Genomic DNA, 17566 nt, shown 5'->3' with positions numbered 1-17566 from the left:
ATTTGTGATCCAAAGAGTAGTTTTAATTAGCATAGCAATACGAAAATTGTTATGGTATGCTCCATCTGAGCTCTTTGTACCTACTTTGGTGAAAGGAAGAAAAGGAAGCTAAGCATTTGCCACTTCTAGCCAATTTTCCCCACACCAGAATTTCTAGGTTAGATTGCATGTGTCATATTTCTTTTGATTGCTGTAATTTATTATTTTCATGCTTGTTTCCAGCATGCTTATACAATTACAGTACTTGTTTTCTTCCAACAACTTTAATAACCCTAACTCTAGCACAACCTACATTTTATTTTTGTTGATTTGAAGTACAATTTGTAAAAATCAGATTCATTGGTAAAATATCTTCATTCATATTAACTGGTAAAGATTACAATTTATAGAAATACAAAACACTGTAGAAATTAATGATATTACCTACCTCTATCTACCTAATACTGTAGATACATTAATGAAATCTAACAACCTAAGTTGACCATTAACAATATAAGAAATTATTATTCTAACACCCTCCCTTAATGGTCAATCTATCAAAAACACCAAGTTGCCCCCTGAATTTTACAAATTTATCCAGACTAGGAGACTTGGTGAGAATATTCGCAGTCTAATCCACTGTCGGAACATACTGCAACTGAACTGATCCGTCTTCTACCAGCTCGCAGATATAGTGACAATGAAGTTCAACATGCTTAGTATGTTCATGGAAGACTGGATTTTTGGCCAGTTTGAGCTTGGAGGTAGATTATTGTGACCTGCCCCCCTCCCCCCTACCTTGAGTCGATCATTCGTCTGGGTCATATGACTGCCCGGTTTATATTATTGTGACCAAACTGCATAGAATAGTAGGGGCCCCTAATAAACCCTACCGGCACGTCGATCATTCATCTGGCTCTACTGACTGTGCCCTACTATTCTATGGGGACCTGCCCCCCTCCCCTTGCCAATGGAATTTATGGCATGACTATACGTTCTTGCAGAGCCGGAGCGAGACCCAGTCCCAGCCACAGATCAACAAGTTGCCCCCTGAATTTTACAAATTTATCCAGACTCGGAGACTTGGTGAGAATATCCACAGTCTAATCCACTGTCGGAACATACTGCAACTGAACTGATCCATCTTCTACCAGCTCGCGGATATAGTGACAATGAAATTCGACATGCTTAGTACGTTCATGGAAGACTGGATTTTTGGCCAGTTTGAGCACCCCTTGATTATCAGTATACAAGGGAGAAGGACCTGTCTATGGCATCTGCATGTTAGAGAGCATCCTTCGGAGCCAAACTGCCTCACATGCGGCCTTGACTGTTCCCCAGTATTCGACTTCGGCCGAGGAAAGAGCCGTGGCATGTTGCTTCTTGCTGCTCCAAGTGACGGCACCAGTACCCAAACTGAATACGTACCCAGAAATGGAATTTTTGTCATCCACCAATCCTACACAATCTAAGTCAATATAACCAATCAGCTTTGGATCATTGCACCTAGTATACAGAATGCCATAGTCTGAAGTGCCTTTCACATATCGTAGCACTCGCTTCGCTGCAATCCAATGATCAGCTTTTGGAGCTCTCATGAAGCCAAAGATGTAGCTGACATCGAAACTGATGTCAGGTCTAGTGGCAGTGAGATCGATGAGGCTGCCTACTAGCTGTCTGAATTTTGTTTCATCTACTATAGGTGAATCAGACTTGGTTGATAACTTCAGCCCTTTCTCCATAGGTGTGGAAGCAGGTTTACAATTCTGCATTCGAAACTTCTCCAGCGAACTGCAAGCATACTTGGACTGTGAAATAAAGATACTGTCATCAGTCTACTACACTTCGACACCTAAGTAATAATGGAGAAGCCCCAAATCTATCATGTCAAAACCTTGGCACAAGTCTTGTTTGATTGCGGCAATCAAATATGCTGAATTTCTAGTAATGATCAAGTCATCCATGTAGACAACAAAAAAGGATCTCATCACCGAAAAATTTGACATACAAATTAGTGTCAAAGGGACTGCGTTGAAAACCATGTTCAACCAAATACTGATCAATCTTGAAGTACAAAGCCCGAGGGGCTTGCTTCAGGCCATAGAGGGCTTTTACCAATCTACAAACCTGATGTTCCTTACCAAGAACCTTGAAGCCAGGGGGTTGCATATAAACTTCTTCCTGCAACTCACGGTTGAGGAATGCACTCTTAACATCCATTTGGTGAAGTTTCCATCCAAACTGAGCTGCAATGGCGAGAAGAAGACGAATGGTACTCATCTTGGCAGTAGGATCAAAAGTCTCCTCGTAGTCAATGCCCTCCTGCTGTGTAAAACCCCAAGCAACCAATCTGGCCTTGTACTTATCCAAAATACCATCTGAATGATACTTGACTTTGTAAACCCATTTACAGCTGATAGGTTTCTTCCCAGGAGGCAAATCAGAAAGAACCCAAGTGTTATTCTTCAGAAGACTATGGTATTCTGTCTCCATAGCCTTTTCCTACTCAAGAATGCCTTTAGCCTCGAAATATGTCTGGGGCTCATGGATGCTATGGATGTTGGCCATAAGAGCAAGGTTGACTATATTTTGCTGCTTTCTCTTGCTACGAGCAGATCTACCCTCAATAAGCTCATCTTCATGAAGATCTCCTATAGTCTTGGCCCACCATTTAGGTCTGAGGGTAGAAGTACCAACATCTGGCATAGGAGGAACAACATCCCCTGGAGTTTCTGGAACAAAGTCATCTGGATACAAATACTGTGACAAATTAGGTGGTGTTGGATTGGTAGATTCCTCATCTTCAAAGTCAAAATGCTCTGAAGCCCTCCCATCATGGGAACCAAGAGGAAGACGAACACCAACGTCACGAGTCTTCATAGATTGAGTCGCGGGACTAGGAGTAGTAGAAGGCATAAATGGACCAGTAGTCTCATCAACCACAACATCACGACTGAAAAATGAGACGATCAATCTCTACATCAATCAACCTGTAGGCCTTGTGGTTGTCAATGTAACCAGTAAACATAAGTGATTGGCTCTTTGAATCCAGCTTAGCATGCTTAGCATCTGGAATCCATACATGAGCCGTAGAACCAAAGACTTTCAAATGGCCCACTTTAGGCTTGCGTCCTGACCAGGCTTCTTCAGGAGTTGTCTTCTTAACGGCTACTTCAGCCCAGTATTTCTTAGGAACATTTCTATGTTCTATCATAGAACAAGCCATTTCAGTAATGGTGCAATTTCTACGTTCAACTACACCATTCTGCTGAGGGGTGTATGGTGTGGTGAGTTGGCGTTTATTGCCATGTGTAGCACAAAATGTAGAGAAGTCATTGGAACAAACTCCCCCCCATTATCTGACCTTAGAGTGAAAATTTGAGAACAGGATTCCTTCTCAACTAAGGCCTTAAACTGTTGAAATGTACTGAACACATCTGATTTATTTTTCAGAAAATACACCCACATTTTACGACTGAAATCGTCAACAAATAACAAGAAGTACCTACAACCAATAACAGATGGAGTGTTCATTGACCCACATACATTAGCATGAACCAATTGAAGGACCTTGGAGGCTCGCCAAGAATCACCATCCAAGAATGGTGTCTAATGTTGCTTCCCAGCTTGACAAGCTACACAAACCCCATGATTTTGAGGTTGGATCTCAAGTAGACCAGCAACCAAACCCTCTCGATATAACTGAGAGAGATAGTGCATGTTTAAGTGCCCATAACGTTGATGCCAAAGTGTTCTGATGGATGTACTCCTAGCAACCAAAGCATGCTCTTGAGAATCACCGGAATCAGCAAGTCTATACAAACCATGATCTTCAAGTCCCACAGCGATTGTAGTACGAGTCTCCCTATCAACGATGTTGCAAATGGACGAACTGAAGACAACATCTAATTGAGGAGAATGCCTCATGATCTGACTGACGGAGAGGAGATTATGTTCCATGCCTGGAACATAGTAGACATCAAGAAAAATTAAATTTCTACCTCCTGAGTGAATCTGGACAGTGCCCTTACCAGCAACTGTGTACTCTTCTCCTCCTCCAAAGATTACTAAATCCAAAAATGGTTCAAATTTCGTGAACCAATCCCAATGATGAGTAAAATGTCGCGAAGCTCCTGAATCAATATACCAGGCAGAAGAGTGTACTGGATATATTGTTCTCTTGGCCATAAAAGCATAGAAAGCAGATTCTTTCTGCTCAGAGTGTTCGGCAACATTTGCTTTCTGTTGAGACCCTCCCTGCTTCTTTTGTTCAGAAGCCAATCGAATTCAACACTCGGCCTTCATATGACCAAACTTGTGACAATAATTGCACTAAACGTTCTTCTTCTTCTTGCTGTCCTGAGAAGAACAAGAGCCTTTCAGCTGAGAAGATTGAGCCTTCCCTTTGTTCTTAGTAGAAGATTTGGCAGAGCACACTTGCTCGGTAGAGAGAGAACTGGGACTGCTTCCAAACTGTTGTCGCCACCGATCTTGCTATAAAAGCTTGTTACAAAGATCGGAAAACTTCCAATCGACGTCAGTGGAAGTGATATTGAGTGCTTCGATGAAATGCTCATACAAGCGTGGGAGACTTCAAAGTAATGACCACAACATCTTCTTCCTCCATTTTTCGACCAATAGCTTCCAGCTGGTCGCGAATATCCTTCATCTTTGTCAAATGCTCGTGAAGAGATGTTTTCTCATCCATTGTGATCATGAAGAGCATATTCTTAAGAAAGAACGCTCTGCTCTTGTTAGAGGTTTCATGAAGACTCTTCAAATGATCCCATATTTCCTTCGCAGTTTTGTCGGACAGTACCTGAGGTAGCTGCTCATCGTTAACAGAGAGTTTGATGAGCATAACGGCTTCCCGGTTGCGCTCATCCCATTTGTCTTGATCTTTTCCGGCAGTGTCTAGACGCTGAGATGTGCCTAGAACAACTGCATCAAGACATCGGTACTCAAAAGTCATCAACATACGCTACTTCCAGGTGTTGTCGTTGCGGCCATTGAACTTCTGGCTTCTGGCTGCTTTCGAGCATAATGTTCGTCAGCGATGCCATCACATACCCCAAGGTCGAACTGGTGAAAGCACAAATGCACAAAAACCAGAAAATGAAAACAGAGGGTTTTTAGAAATAAATTCTGCGAGTCAGATTCAAAGGTAGAAACTGAAACCCTGGCACGATTTTCGAGACAAAAATTTTTCGTAAGACCCGAAAAAATCTGATAACCCAATTCAAATCTTGAAAATCCCACAAAGATTCTGCAAATAAAAAAAATTCTGAATTGAAACGAAAGAGAATCTCAAAACCATAGCACAATTTTCGAGGTAAAATTTTTGACTGACCCAAAAAAAATCCGACAAGACCCAGAAATCCTTGTGAAAAACCCAGAAAGAATCTGCAATCAGAATATTTTTTCTGAAAAATGAAGGGTCAAATCCGCAGGCTCAAAAAATGATGCACGAAAAACGATGCACCCAGAAAAATCCGACGACAACCCAATTGAGCTCTCGAAAAATCCAAATTGATTCCTCAACCAAAAAAAAAATTCGCCTTAAAACAGAGGGTCAAAACCCTAGGCGAAGTTGCAGAAACCTTAGGCGAAAAAAAACCTCCAAAACCAGAAAAATGTGATGGTGACCCAATTGAGGTTTCGAAAAACACACCAAGAATCTGCAATCAGAATTAAATTTTCACTTGAACTGAAGGGTCAAAACCCTAGTCGAATTTGCAGAAACCCTAAACGAAAAAAATCTGACAGTGACCCAGTTGAGGTTTCGAAAAACCCACCAAGAATCTGTGATCGAAAAAAAAAATCGCCTTGAAACAGAGGGTCAAAACCCTAGGCGAAGTTGCAGAAACCCTAGGTCGTTAAAAAACGTGCAAATTTTCTGAGAAAAACAAGTTCCGTGCCCTAGCTCTGATACCATGTGAAAATCAGATTCGCTGGTAAAATATCTTCATTCATATTAACTGGTAAAGATTACAATTTATAGAAATAGTTATTAATTGTAAAGATTACAATTTATAGAAATCAGATTTGAGCAGTTCAATCTTTCGGTATTGTTAATAGTTATTAATGTTGGTACTTGGGGACCAGATTGGTTCTTCTTTCTGTTGACATATCAAGATAGGTGTCATGTTCCTCTTCCCAATGAGCTGGAAAAGAACTAATAAAATATTGTAAATATTAAATGTAGCCAAAAAAAATATAATAATAATAGAAGAACAGAAAAAAAAGAAAGCAAAAAAAGAGATGACCACCTGATATATCTGATATAATTTTAAAATATTGAGCCAAAAAGGTGGCTGCCCTAGAAGCCACCACCCTAGTGAGAAAAGAGAATATAAAACAAAGCGTAAGCAGCAAAAAGGGCTATCTATCTTTCATCTTCAGGATTCTTGTTTCGAGCAATTGAGTGCACTCAATCCGAAGGACCAAAGGATGAAAACCCTAAGAATTGCTTGAAACCCAAGGGCAAAAACCCTTGAGCATCTCAAACAGAGACTGGGAACAAAAACCTTCAGGTTTCCATTTGGTGATTGCAGTTTGGAAATTACACAGCGCATGAAGATTTCAGCATACCAGTCCAGTTCAGCATCCTCCTGTTTTCAGCATAGCAGTCCAGTTTAGCAATTCGTTTCGGCTACTTTTTGTTCAACACAGCATAGCTTCCTGAGCATGAGTAGAAGTATTGTAGATCGCAGCATAGACCAGCAACAACTCAAGTAGCTCCTAAAACAGAATGTCTGCAAGGTGGGGTAAACAAAGGGAACAATATTACAGCGTGTGACACGTGAACTTCTGGTAGTAGAAACTGATGTTGGATTGTCATATTTTTATTGAAAAATCGTTTAAGCTGTTAATCTCCTTCTGTATTCAGACATGCAATAATCCTGCCAACCTGTAGGTTGGGTTAATGCTATAGAGTGCCAAATATCTCCACTTCAAAAAGAGAAGAGAAAGAATTCTCAAACTTCAGATACAGAAGCAAAAAAGATGGATGATAGAGCAAAAAAATCATCTAAAATGCCTTGAGAGAATTTGCAGTTCAAATCACACAAAGCTCAGAAGCACTGACAAATTCAATGAGAGACTCCTTAGCCAATCTTATTCTTACTCTACGTGACAACAATACAAGCAAGGTCAACAATAGAGAGGGTAGTACATTATTAACTAGTCAGGTTCCTAACAACTCTGTTCCGCCTAATCCAAGCCCCACAATATCAAAATAAACTCTCCTCGATGGAAGAATCATAGTTGTAAGCAGAAGAATGGCAACGCCCATCCCCAAAAATGAAAAATATCTATTGCAAAGAATATCAAAATCTCTATCCAAGATTCCAGATGGATATGTTCCTCACTGAGTGTTGTGATTTGAAAATGAGGAATGCACCAAGAAGGGGAGGAAGGACCCCTCAATATCAGGCTCCCAAAAACTTCTAGAGTTGAGTTGGCAAATTAACTGTTGTCACAAAAGTTTGCACCCTTGTTGAGCTATCAACGCAACAACCTTGTGAAACATGGAAACAACCCTGAAGTGTGGGAGTTTGTTCAATAGGGTTGAATCTATGGAGAAAACCGGCTTCCTTTCTAATCTAGTTGCAGAGTGTTAGACCAACCTAACACCTAAAAGATCATATTCCAGCCTAACCTAGCAATTTGCAGAGAAAGGGGAGAAAGAGATGCATAAAATAAAAAGGGAGGTGATGCACCCAAATGAGAATTTGTTTCTCTCTACCTATGATTCCACAAAACATCAATGAAGATCACCAAAAGCTTACACATTTTCCTATCTTATTGGTCCCTAGAGGTATATGGAAGTTAGGGTTTGGTGAAATGCTGAAGGAAAGAGATATTCACAATCAGCAACAGCAAACATGGTTAACACAACATATAACATAGTTAAAATAGTAAGAATAGATTTAGACAGAGGCAAGATAATTTGTACGCGACACCAAAATGAGAGAAGAGGCAAAATGATAACTTCCATTAAAGTTAAGGCAAGGCCATTAAAGTAAAGGCAAGGCCATTTTTTACAATTACAAAGTATGAAATCTCTGTCAAAGAAAAGAAGGAGAGAACCCTTAGGGTATGTTACAAATTTGCCTTTATAAGTCAAGCATAACTGAGATACTACAATCAGGGTCTAAAACCCTAACCCAACTGAGGTTTGCCACATCGAAGATCAGAAGGCATATTAGGCAGAAGATCTGATCTTAGCATCTACATCTTGGTCTTCAAAAAGGTATGGTGGGCTCAATGAATGCCCATGCAATCGAGAAGAATGAGAGCACATGTAATTCAAGCGGCTTTGATATCTGATATGGCATCCCTCTATCAGAGAATGAGCCATCTATAGCCATAAAGCTGTATGGAGTGTCTGATGATTCTGAAGGGAAGAAAGTCGAGTAATAGAATTGTCCTACATATTGGGTCTAAACAAAGGTCGTAACATCGAATTCGAACTCTGCATAGAGGTTCCACTGCCTAACCGTTACAGTTTAAACGTAGGTTGTTGATCCTGAAGTTCGGTGTGCAATTGGACAGTGGAAAAGGCCAAGATCCTTCATAAGTTAACTTTAAAGCGTGGTCATTGATGTCATGTCCCTCTTTCTAAAAATAACACTCACTAAGTCCCCATTGGCCAAAAATAGTAAGTCAACTATGACAGGATACATTTGGAAAGATTATTTAATTAATATTCATGATCTCCCCTTTCCAAAATCAGCACTTTCTATTTTTAGTAAGCTCAGCTTTCCAAAAATAGTAAATAAGGACTTTTGGATAAGACTGGAAAATAATATCTTTTTGGGTGATTTAATCAAATCAACAATAATGATTTATCATCAAAGATATTATTTTGAATTTTCTACTCAAATGATGGTGTGGGTTTTTGGAAAATCTAATTATAGCAACATTTTGAATTCCATTGCCCGTTTTGTATTTGTTGGTAAATGGCAAGTTTCCTTAGGAGTTGTACGAGATTGGAGACACTTGGAAAGAGGGAACTTTCCTTTCCTTGAGAGTGGGATTTTTGGCGCTCATTTTGGTTTGAATTTGAATTCTGAAAGTGATTTCATATATGCATGGAATTGGCTCCATTTGGATTCATTCTATCTTATCATTTTAACAAGGTTTGTTGTTCTTCTTCAGAGGCTGAGAAACCATTGAAGGAGTGATCTTCCAGGCTGATAAACCAAGGGTGTGTGTTTACGAGTCTCCAGTGGCAATCACATTCAAGGGTTGCAATTGTGCTTCAAAGAGACTTTTATGTGGGTTGTTTTGGCAAGGGTTGTAATAGTTAGTGTGTTGTAGCTTCGTAGTTCATTTTCAGATTTGTCTTGCTGGTAATAACAGCATATATTGTTGTTCTTGGCTGTTGTTAGACATTTGTTTTCATGCATCTTGCTATTGTGGGAAGGTCTGAGGAGTTTGGAGAGTATTTTGGATTTTATACTGGATTTGTGAAGCTTTGAGCTCCATTTTTGGAGTCTATTTTGTAATGCTTCATGGCAGATTTGTAGACTGTCATAAACATATTTTTGCATGCTGTTATAATGCCAAAATTTCTACAGAATCTTCTTCTTATGTTTTTATGAGGGTTTTAAGTGTTTATAAGTTCATAGGTGCAATTTTCGACATTCCTGATTTCAACATTGCAAATTGTAAATCTAAGTTGGGTTATTAGAATTTTGTAAAACTGATATAAAATTGCAGCATACAATTGATCACCTACATCAACGGCATCCCGCTGTCCCCCAAAGTAGAACAAGACCCACCATTAAGGCCTAGGGGGGTGCAAGGGCCTGGCTTTAAAGCACCAAATGGTCAAAACATTATCACCTCCCCGCAACGGCTAGCAGATTGCTAGTGATACCGTCGCGCAACGTGGGGCAAAGGACTTAACCGCTGCCCACGACTGCCAACCATCAAAGGAGATAGCTGCTGCGGGGGCACGAGACACTAAAACATGAGACACAAGGTGTTAAGTGGCAGTCACATAAGGGCTTACCCATCACACAAGGTTTTTCTGCAATTTTTTGTGACTGTTTTCTGTATTTGGCGGCGCGATTTTAGCGCGTCTGGGTTTTTTGTTCACAGTCGAGGGTTTGAACGGAAGGATTTTTGCGACACCTCTGTTCGTTTTTTTTGCGCATGATTTTCGCGTTTTTCTGGGCCCAATCAGGATATCTCCGCCTTTGCTAGGGTTTCCTGACCGTGCAAAAAGAATTTTCGCGATTCTCTTTGACACGCGATAGTTCTCCTGTGATTTTGAATCAAAAATTGTTATTCAGATTTGCAGAAACATCATTTGGGTTTTTTCAAACTTGCAGAAACATCATCTGGGTTTTTTCAGATTTCCGAATTGTGGGTTTTCTTTAGTATTGTGGGTTTGGAGTCAACTAGGGTTTATAATTTTTTTTAACTGTCGGTTTTTTATAGTTTTTTCCATAAAAATTATTTTTTTGGGTTTTACCCTCTTTTTTTTTAAACGATGATTTGTAAATCCAACTTTTAGGGTTTTCACGATTTTTTCCTGAAAAATAATCTATGGGTTTTCTGATTTTTCGCCATAAAAAATCATCGGAGGGTTTTGCTTGATTTTTTCCTCAAAAATCAGGGTTTTACCACGTGATGTCTGGTATTTTACCACGTGATGTTGTTTGTTGTTTTACCACGTGATGTCTGCTATTTTGCCGCGTGATGACTGTTGTTTTACCACGTGATGTCTGATTTTTACCACGTGATGTCTGGTGTCTTACCACGTGATGGTTTGGGTCTTGCCATGCGATGTTTCGGGGTTTTGTTCCATTTTTTTTTCCTCAAAAATCATTCCAAGGTTTTTACCATTTTTTCCACAAAAATGATAATTTGTATCTTCAATTTTGGAGGGTTTGACGATTTTTCCTCAAAATCGTGGTTTCAGGTTTCAGTTTGGTTACCCGACATTAGGTTGGATGGATTCTGGTATTCTTGGTCATTAACGCTTTCAAGATCCAAGGAGGATCTTCGCCGCAGCAAAGTGTTCTTTACGTTTGTGATCAAAAGACCGGTAGTGTCTTCTGTAGGGTAGTTAGTAGATAGAATGACCAATAAGGGAGGGTATTAGAATATTTAATTATATTTTAGTAACCTATATTCGGTTCCTTGTTTAATGGTCATTTAGCTTTTTATTCAATTAGCTTTTAAGCTTTATTTAGCGTTTAGCTTTTTAGGAGTTCACTTTAAACGATTAGTTCTTTTTATAGAAGATCGTCATGTAAACTCTATATATACGTGTGTATATCGTTCAATTTAATTTATCTGATTATTTGAGCAATCAATTTTTCAAAAATTATATTTGAGGACACATGTCCTTCTTGCTAAATATAAACCAATAATAAAATAGAAGGTTGTTGCATTGTGAAGTGTGTCTTCTAGAAGCTTCTGGATAAGTCAGGTTCATTGAACCTGCACATGTTGACTTGGAACAATCTGATTGTTTGGATGTCCTCCCTGAATTCTCCAATTTGTGTCAAAAAATTGTCTAAGTATGGGAATTTGTTTGGAATACTCTTCTTGTCACCATCGGATTCTGATTGGGAGCTTGTTTTTAATTCTTCAGGAGATGAAATCCTTCAAGAAGTCCAAAATTTCTTTCTATATTTTTGCCAAGTTTGAAGAATTTTCTTTCTTGATGCCTTGAAATTCTTTCATGTGCCCTGAATTTGGAGAAGAATTCTTTTGTGTCTTCGCCACAATGGAGGAATTTGGAACTTTCTCTGTGAGGTATTTCCCATACTTGGCCAAATTTTGGCTATTCAATTTCATTTTGTGACACCTTCATGTGAACCTTCCAACACCTAGCCGAGATTTTGGCCATCGCTTTGCTCGAATGAACTTTGCCTGTGGATTTGCCCTCAATTCTAAATTTGGCTTGTGCTAAGTAGGACAAACTCCACCCTCGAACAAAGATTTTATTCATTTCCTCTTTTTCCTCTTTATTCTTCTTCTTTCTTCCTGTTTTCTTTCCAACACTTAATCAAAATTTGATTCTTTTATTGTGGAAAATTTCACACGGCCATTTTTTTTTTTATTTTTTTTATTTTCTCTTGGCAAATTCCAACACTCGGGACAAACTTTGGAAATTCCTTTCCTTCCTTGGGTAGGTGAATGTGTTGACAAAGAGCCTTTAGAAATTCATGTGTGTTCAAAAATTTTCAAATGTTGAATTTATTTTCCCTTTGGAAATTCATGTGTTCGAAAAATACAGCGTTCCATGCAAACGTGTTTCCCCCTCCCAGGCCCAAGTTCCCCCGTCCCCGAAACCCGTCTCCCCGTCCCCAACATCCGTGGAACACTAGAAAAATACAAGAATATTCTAAGCGTATGAACTTTATCTTCCAACCCCTTTCAACCTCAATTAATCTTTCGACAATGGTGCATCAAATTTATCTATCTTCTAACCATTTTCTTCTTTGCTTTTGGCAATCTTGACCATCTTTATGTCTATGCCAATTATGGTTTGGGTGAATTTTGTAGTCTTCAAACTATTTCACCTTGAATATTTTGTCCTTAGCCTTGGGCGGACTTGGAAAGTCCTAGGCCATTCTTCCTTGTGCCATCTTCCTCTCATCATGGGCGGACTTTACTTCGTATTGGACCCCTTTTACGCCTAGGTGGACTTTGAGGCTGGTCAGACATTGCCTTCTTTGGGCAGGGCGGACTTTGTCTTAGTTATGCCTTCCATATGCTGAGTGGACTTCACACTTCATGTGCCATGTCTAGGGCGGAGTTGTTGATTTCAGTGATCAGAATTAACATGACTCAGAAATAAACAAAGACACATACGCAAGAACACCAAGATACCCTGGGAAAACCTCCCTCTTGGAGGAGAAAAACCCAGCAAGAATCCTTAAACTTTACTCAACTGTAATCAGCAAGTAGTTTTACAAGTTCACTTCAATTCTTGAAGCATACATGAAACAGAACTTCAATCTAGGGCACAAACATAAGATTTATCTGCAATTCGCTGTCTAGCAGATGAAGATTATCTTGCTAACAATGTAGGATATTTTCTTCTTCAGATTCACAAAGGCGAAGTGCAGATCATTGCCTGTGAAGTGGAGTGCCAGTCTCTAAGGAGTGTTTGCTGCCCTTAGATAAGTATTTGCCGCCCTAGAGTGCAGCTCCAGATTTGCTGATCACGGATGCTGATCAATGAAGGAAATTGCAGATCACATACAATAGAAGTTCGCTAACCTTGCAGAGGTAATTCGCTAAGTGTGAATGTATTATATTGATGCTTGCATTGCCTTGAATATATATGAGTTTTTACATCTTATTTGACTTAGGTCGGCCTTTACAGTAAATTTATAAGGCATCTAAAGTTGGCGCCCAAAATAGGGTCTGACCCATAATAATTACAAGTTACATATTATAGGGTTGGCCCTATCACATCAACAAGTTACATTTTACATATTATAAATTATATCACCCATTTAGGGCCCAGCATGAATCACAAGTTACAATGCCTATTTAGGGCCAGACCCAATTACAAGTTACACAAGTTGAGCACCCAAATAGGGCATGCCCTTAACATTCACAAGCTACATAATATAATCACATAAGTAGGCCTATTAAACATTTACCAAGCTAGGTCGGCCCAATCAAGGGATACGACCTAGCTACATTTCAACAAGAGTTTGTCCTTGTCTTGCCAGTGGAGTGGGCGGACTTTACACATGTTTAGCCATCTTTTCTCTCCTTGGGTGGACTTGAAGGCTGTTGTGCCATATTTGCATGTGCTAGGGCGGACTTGGCAAGTGTCAAGACATTCTTCCAAGTGCTTAGGGCGGACTTGACCCCTCCTTTGGACATCCTTCTTCTTGGCTAGGCGGACTTGCTTAGTGTTTTTGGCATTGGAATCATATTGCAAGTCAGACTTTAACTTCTCCTAGACACATCCAACTTCTCCCTTAGGTGGTCTTTAACTTGGTTTGGACATCTTTTATATGCCTAGGTCGGACTTGGATGTTGATAGGCCAGGGCAAGATGGACTTGGAGCTATGTTGGGTGTGCTTTATATCTTACTAGCTTGGGCAGACCTTGACCTTCCTTGGACATCCCTTGGGCGGACTTCAAGCTCCATTCGCCATTCTCTACTTGGGCGGAGTTGCTAAGCATTTGGCCATACCTCTTCACAAGGCGGACTCCATACCTTTTGTGCCAATATGCTTGGGCGGACTTTAGACATGCCCTGCCATTTTGCTTCCCTTGGCGGACTTGCAGATTGCTTAGAGAAGCTTCCAACCTTAGTGCCAAGGCGGACTTTGAGGCTGATCGAACAAATTCATCTTTGCCTTGGCATGGCAGACTTCATGCATTATGTGCCATACCTTCCTTGTGCCAACTTCACATACTTCCTTAGGCAAGTCGGACTTTGAGGCTGATTGGCTACTGAATTTCTTTTTTACCATGCTATCATCCTTTCTTCTATTGCCATGTTCAAGTTTTGATCTGACATGTTGATGTCTGGATCATCTACAACAAAACCCTAGCCTAGGGATTTTACCCTGCTTTTTACACTTGGAGACATAATTTTTTGATCTGAAGACATAGCACTGATGCCATGACCTAAGGGACCCAACCCTAGGTCTACTTTCAAAAAAGCAGAAAAAAGCAAAAGCAAGCTAAAAAGCTGCTTCCCGGATTGGTCCCAAAGTGTCAAAAATCAAAAAAAAAAAAAAAAAGCAAAACTCCTTAAAAATAGGAAGGTGTCAGAATTCACCCTAAGCAATTGCAATTTTCGTCTTGTGGGCCTTCTGAGCACTTTGACAAAGTCCAAACACTGTTCTAAGCATGAATTCCCTATTTGACCTAGATGACTTCTCAAAAACTGTAACTCCTCATTGCAAAAAGACTGGACTTAGCAGTTGCGACGCCAAGGCAAAACCCTAAAAAGCAAAAAACAGGGGGGGTCCCCATTTGCAATGGGGTGATGTGTGAAAAAGGTCACAACAGGACCCAATATGAATAGAGGAAACATAAACTTTAATCCTAAAAAGGGAGACAAAACTCTAATCAAAAGCTAGAGACCCATCACTCTCCTAAATGTCTCATACAAGATACTGAACAAAACACTAGCCAAAAGGTTTGGAGAAATATTAAACAAATTGTTTTAGTTACCCAATCGAGATTTTATAAAAGGAAGATGCATACTAGAAAACTTGATCACAAGTTGGGAAGGGATGAATTGGACGCAATATGAATATGTAATGTCCCCTACCTGATTAACATAATTAATCTATTTCAATATACTTATGACTTAAACTAAATTGATTAGGAGACGAATCTGTTTTTACATGAATCAAATCTATGCTATCCATAGTTCAATTAATTTATCGATTATTAACAAGTAAATTGTTCATCAACCATATTAGATAATTAAGTTTGTCTTCCATAACTCTTAATGCAAGTACTAATCTTTGTTACTACTTCAGCTTTAAGGAAGGAGGATATGTATGTTACCAAAGCACTTAGAGACCAACTACAATAGGTTCCCTCAAAGTTTACAGATCCAAGCCCTTACCCCTCTTGGGTCTATACCCTCAAGGTTTATGGGTCGCTGATCCCCACCCTATCTTGGGACTTAACCTATTGCTTGGATTTAGACTGCCCCTCTTTGGAACATCTCATTCCCATCTTCTTAAATACTAACAATAATAACTTGATTCAAACTATAAGTATACTAACTTCTCATGTATGATGAATATATATGCAATTAAGTATGACTGTCATACATATTGCAGTCTATATTGATATTACTACTAAATTCTGCATAACAACATTATCAGGCTTCGTATATTAAGCATACATATTCAACACACCCCCATGCATACCACCAAGCACAAAGATGCTATTGACTGTAACTTAATAACAGTTCTGATCTGATCCAATCCATGGTGATGTTGTTGGATGTTTTGATTCGTTTCCTTTATATCTCTCAATGTGAGCGAAAGGTCACACCTCTTCATCATCCATGCCCTTTGGCAAGAGACACACCCTTTCACCATTAGCACCTTTTGAAGGAGTGCAACTCTTCATTATTTCTGCCCTTTGAAAGGGACATAACCTTTCATAATCAGGTCTGCACTTATTTAATTCAGATGAGCACTTCTCATTTCCAAATTCCCCCTTTTCAAATGAGTTCTCTTCTCTCTTTTATATCTCACATTTGAGGGAGTCACAACTTATCATTTCATGCCTTTTGACCATTCATTAACTTAATTAAATGTAATTAATTATATTTCATTATATTCTTTTATATTTTAATTTATTTTTTTATTTTTATTCGTTTGTATTTTAATTTTATTATTATTATTAAATTATATTTCAAAGTAGGGACATTACAGAATAGGGGAATCATTAAGTTTATTGCAAAAGAGGGAGACAAAACTCTGATCAAAATCTAGAGACCCATCACTCTCCTAAATGTCTCATACAAGATACTGAACAAAACACTAGCCAAAAGGTTCAGAGAAACATTGAAAAAATTGTTTCAGTTACCCAATCGAGATTTTATAAAAGGAAGACACATACTAGAAAATTTGATCACAAGTTGGGAAGGGATGAATTGGGCCAAACATGATAGAGAAAATGTTGCAATGATCCTTTTAGACTTTGAAAATACCTATGACCGGATTGAGTAGCCCTCTGTGATTGATATGTAAAAAGCTTTTGGTTTTCCACCTACATTTTGCAAATGGGTCAACATTCTTTTCAATGATTCCTCTACTCAAGTGGAGGTGAATGGAGAACTTACAAAGCCCATTATTCTATAAAGGTCTATTAGGCAAGGTTGTCCAATAGCCCTTGCCTTATTTGTGATTGCAACTAATGTCTTACATTACATCCTAAGAAACAATCTCATCTCCCACCAATCAAAAGCATTTAGACTACCCAACTAGGAACACCTTCTAAATGCACAGTTTGCTGATGACACTGCATTGTTTGAATTAACAGATAGGAACTTTGATAATATTATGAAAAGATTGGAAGTTTTATGTGCAGCCTCAAAGTCAAAAGTATATCCTTATAAATCAATTGTAATTGGATGGTCATCTTAGTCATTTAGTTAGTATTTAGAAACTTCCTTTTATGCCTTTCATCTTTAGTTAGTTTTAGGAAGTTTCCTTTCTGTCTTTCGGGTTTCTATTCTCAATTGTCTCCATTATGGAAAGATTGTCTTATAATTTTCCAGATAAGGAGTATTCCTCTCCTTAATTAATTACAACAACGAATTATCATTTCATGGTATTAGAGTTTATGTTCTTTTTTGGCAATGAGATAAAAGAGTGTTGGAATTTGGGGATCAAGGATCAGGATTTGGAGATGACTCATACCCAATACCATTTTGAGGGTAAGTTACTCCTCAAAATCCGACAAAAAGTATAGGAGAAGTTATCAGATGATGAAGTTTCAAATAAGCACTAGGAGTAGTAAGGTTAAAATATGGGCAAACATTGAAATTCCCAAAAAGCGAATGAAGGAATCAGCAAAAGGTTCAAGAGTCGAGCATGACAGGAAACAAGTACCT

The 17566-nt window shown here is 39.0% G+C and overlaps 1 protein-coding gene across 1 annotated transcript in view; it reads right to left on the bottom strand.

The window, feature by feature from the left end:
- The window catches only part of LOC131044305 (casein kinase II subunit alpha-2), a 71870-nt gene that overhangs the window by 27983 nt on the left and 26321 nt on the right, over positions 1-17566 (bottom strand). The window lies entirely within an intron of this gene.

Source organism: Cryptomeria japonica, chromosome 6, assembly GCF_030272615.1.
Source record: "Cryptomeria japonica chromosome 6, Sugi_1.0, whole genome shotgun sequence".
In the NCBI taxonomy this organism is placed as follows: Eukaryota; Viridiplantae; Streptophyta; class Pinopsida; order Cupressales; family Cupressaceae; genus Cryptomeria; species Cryptomeria japonica.
This window is presented reverse-complemented; position numbering and strand designations above follow the sequence as displayed.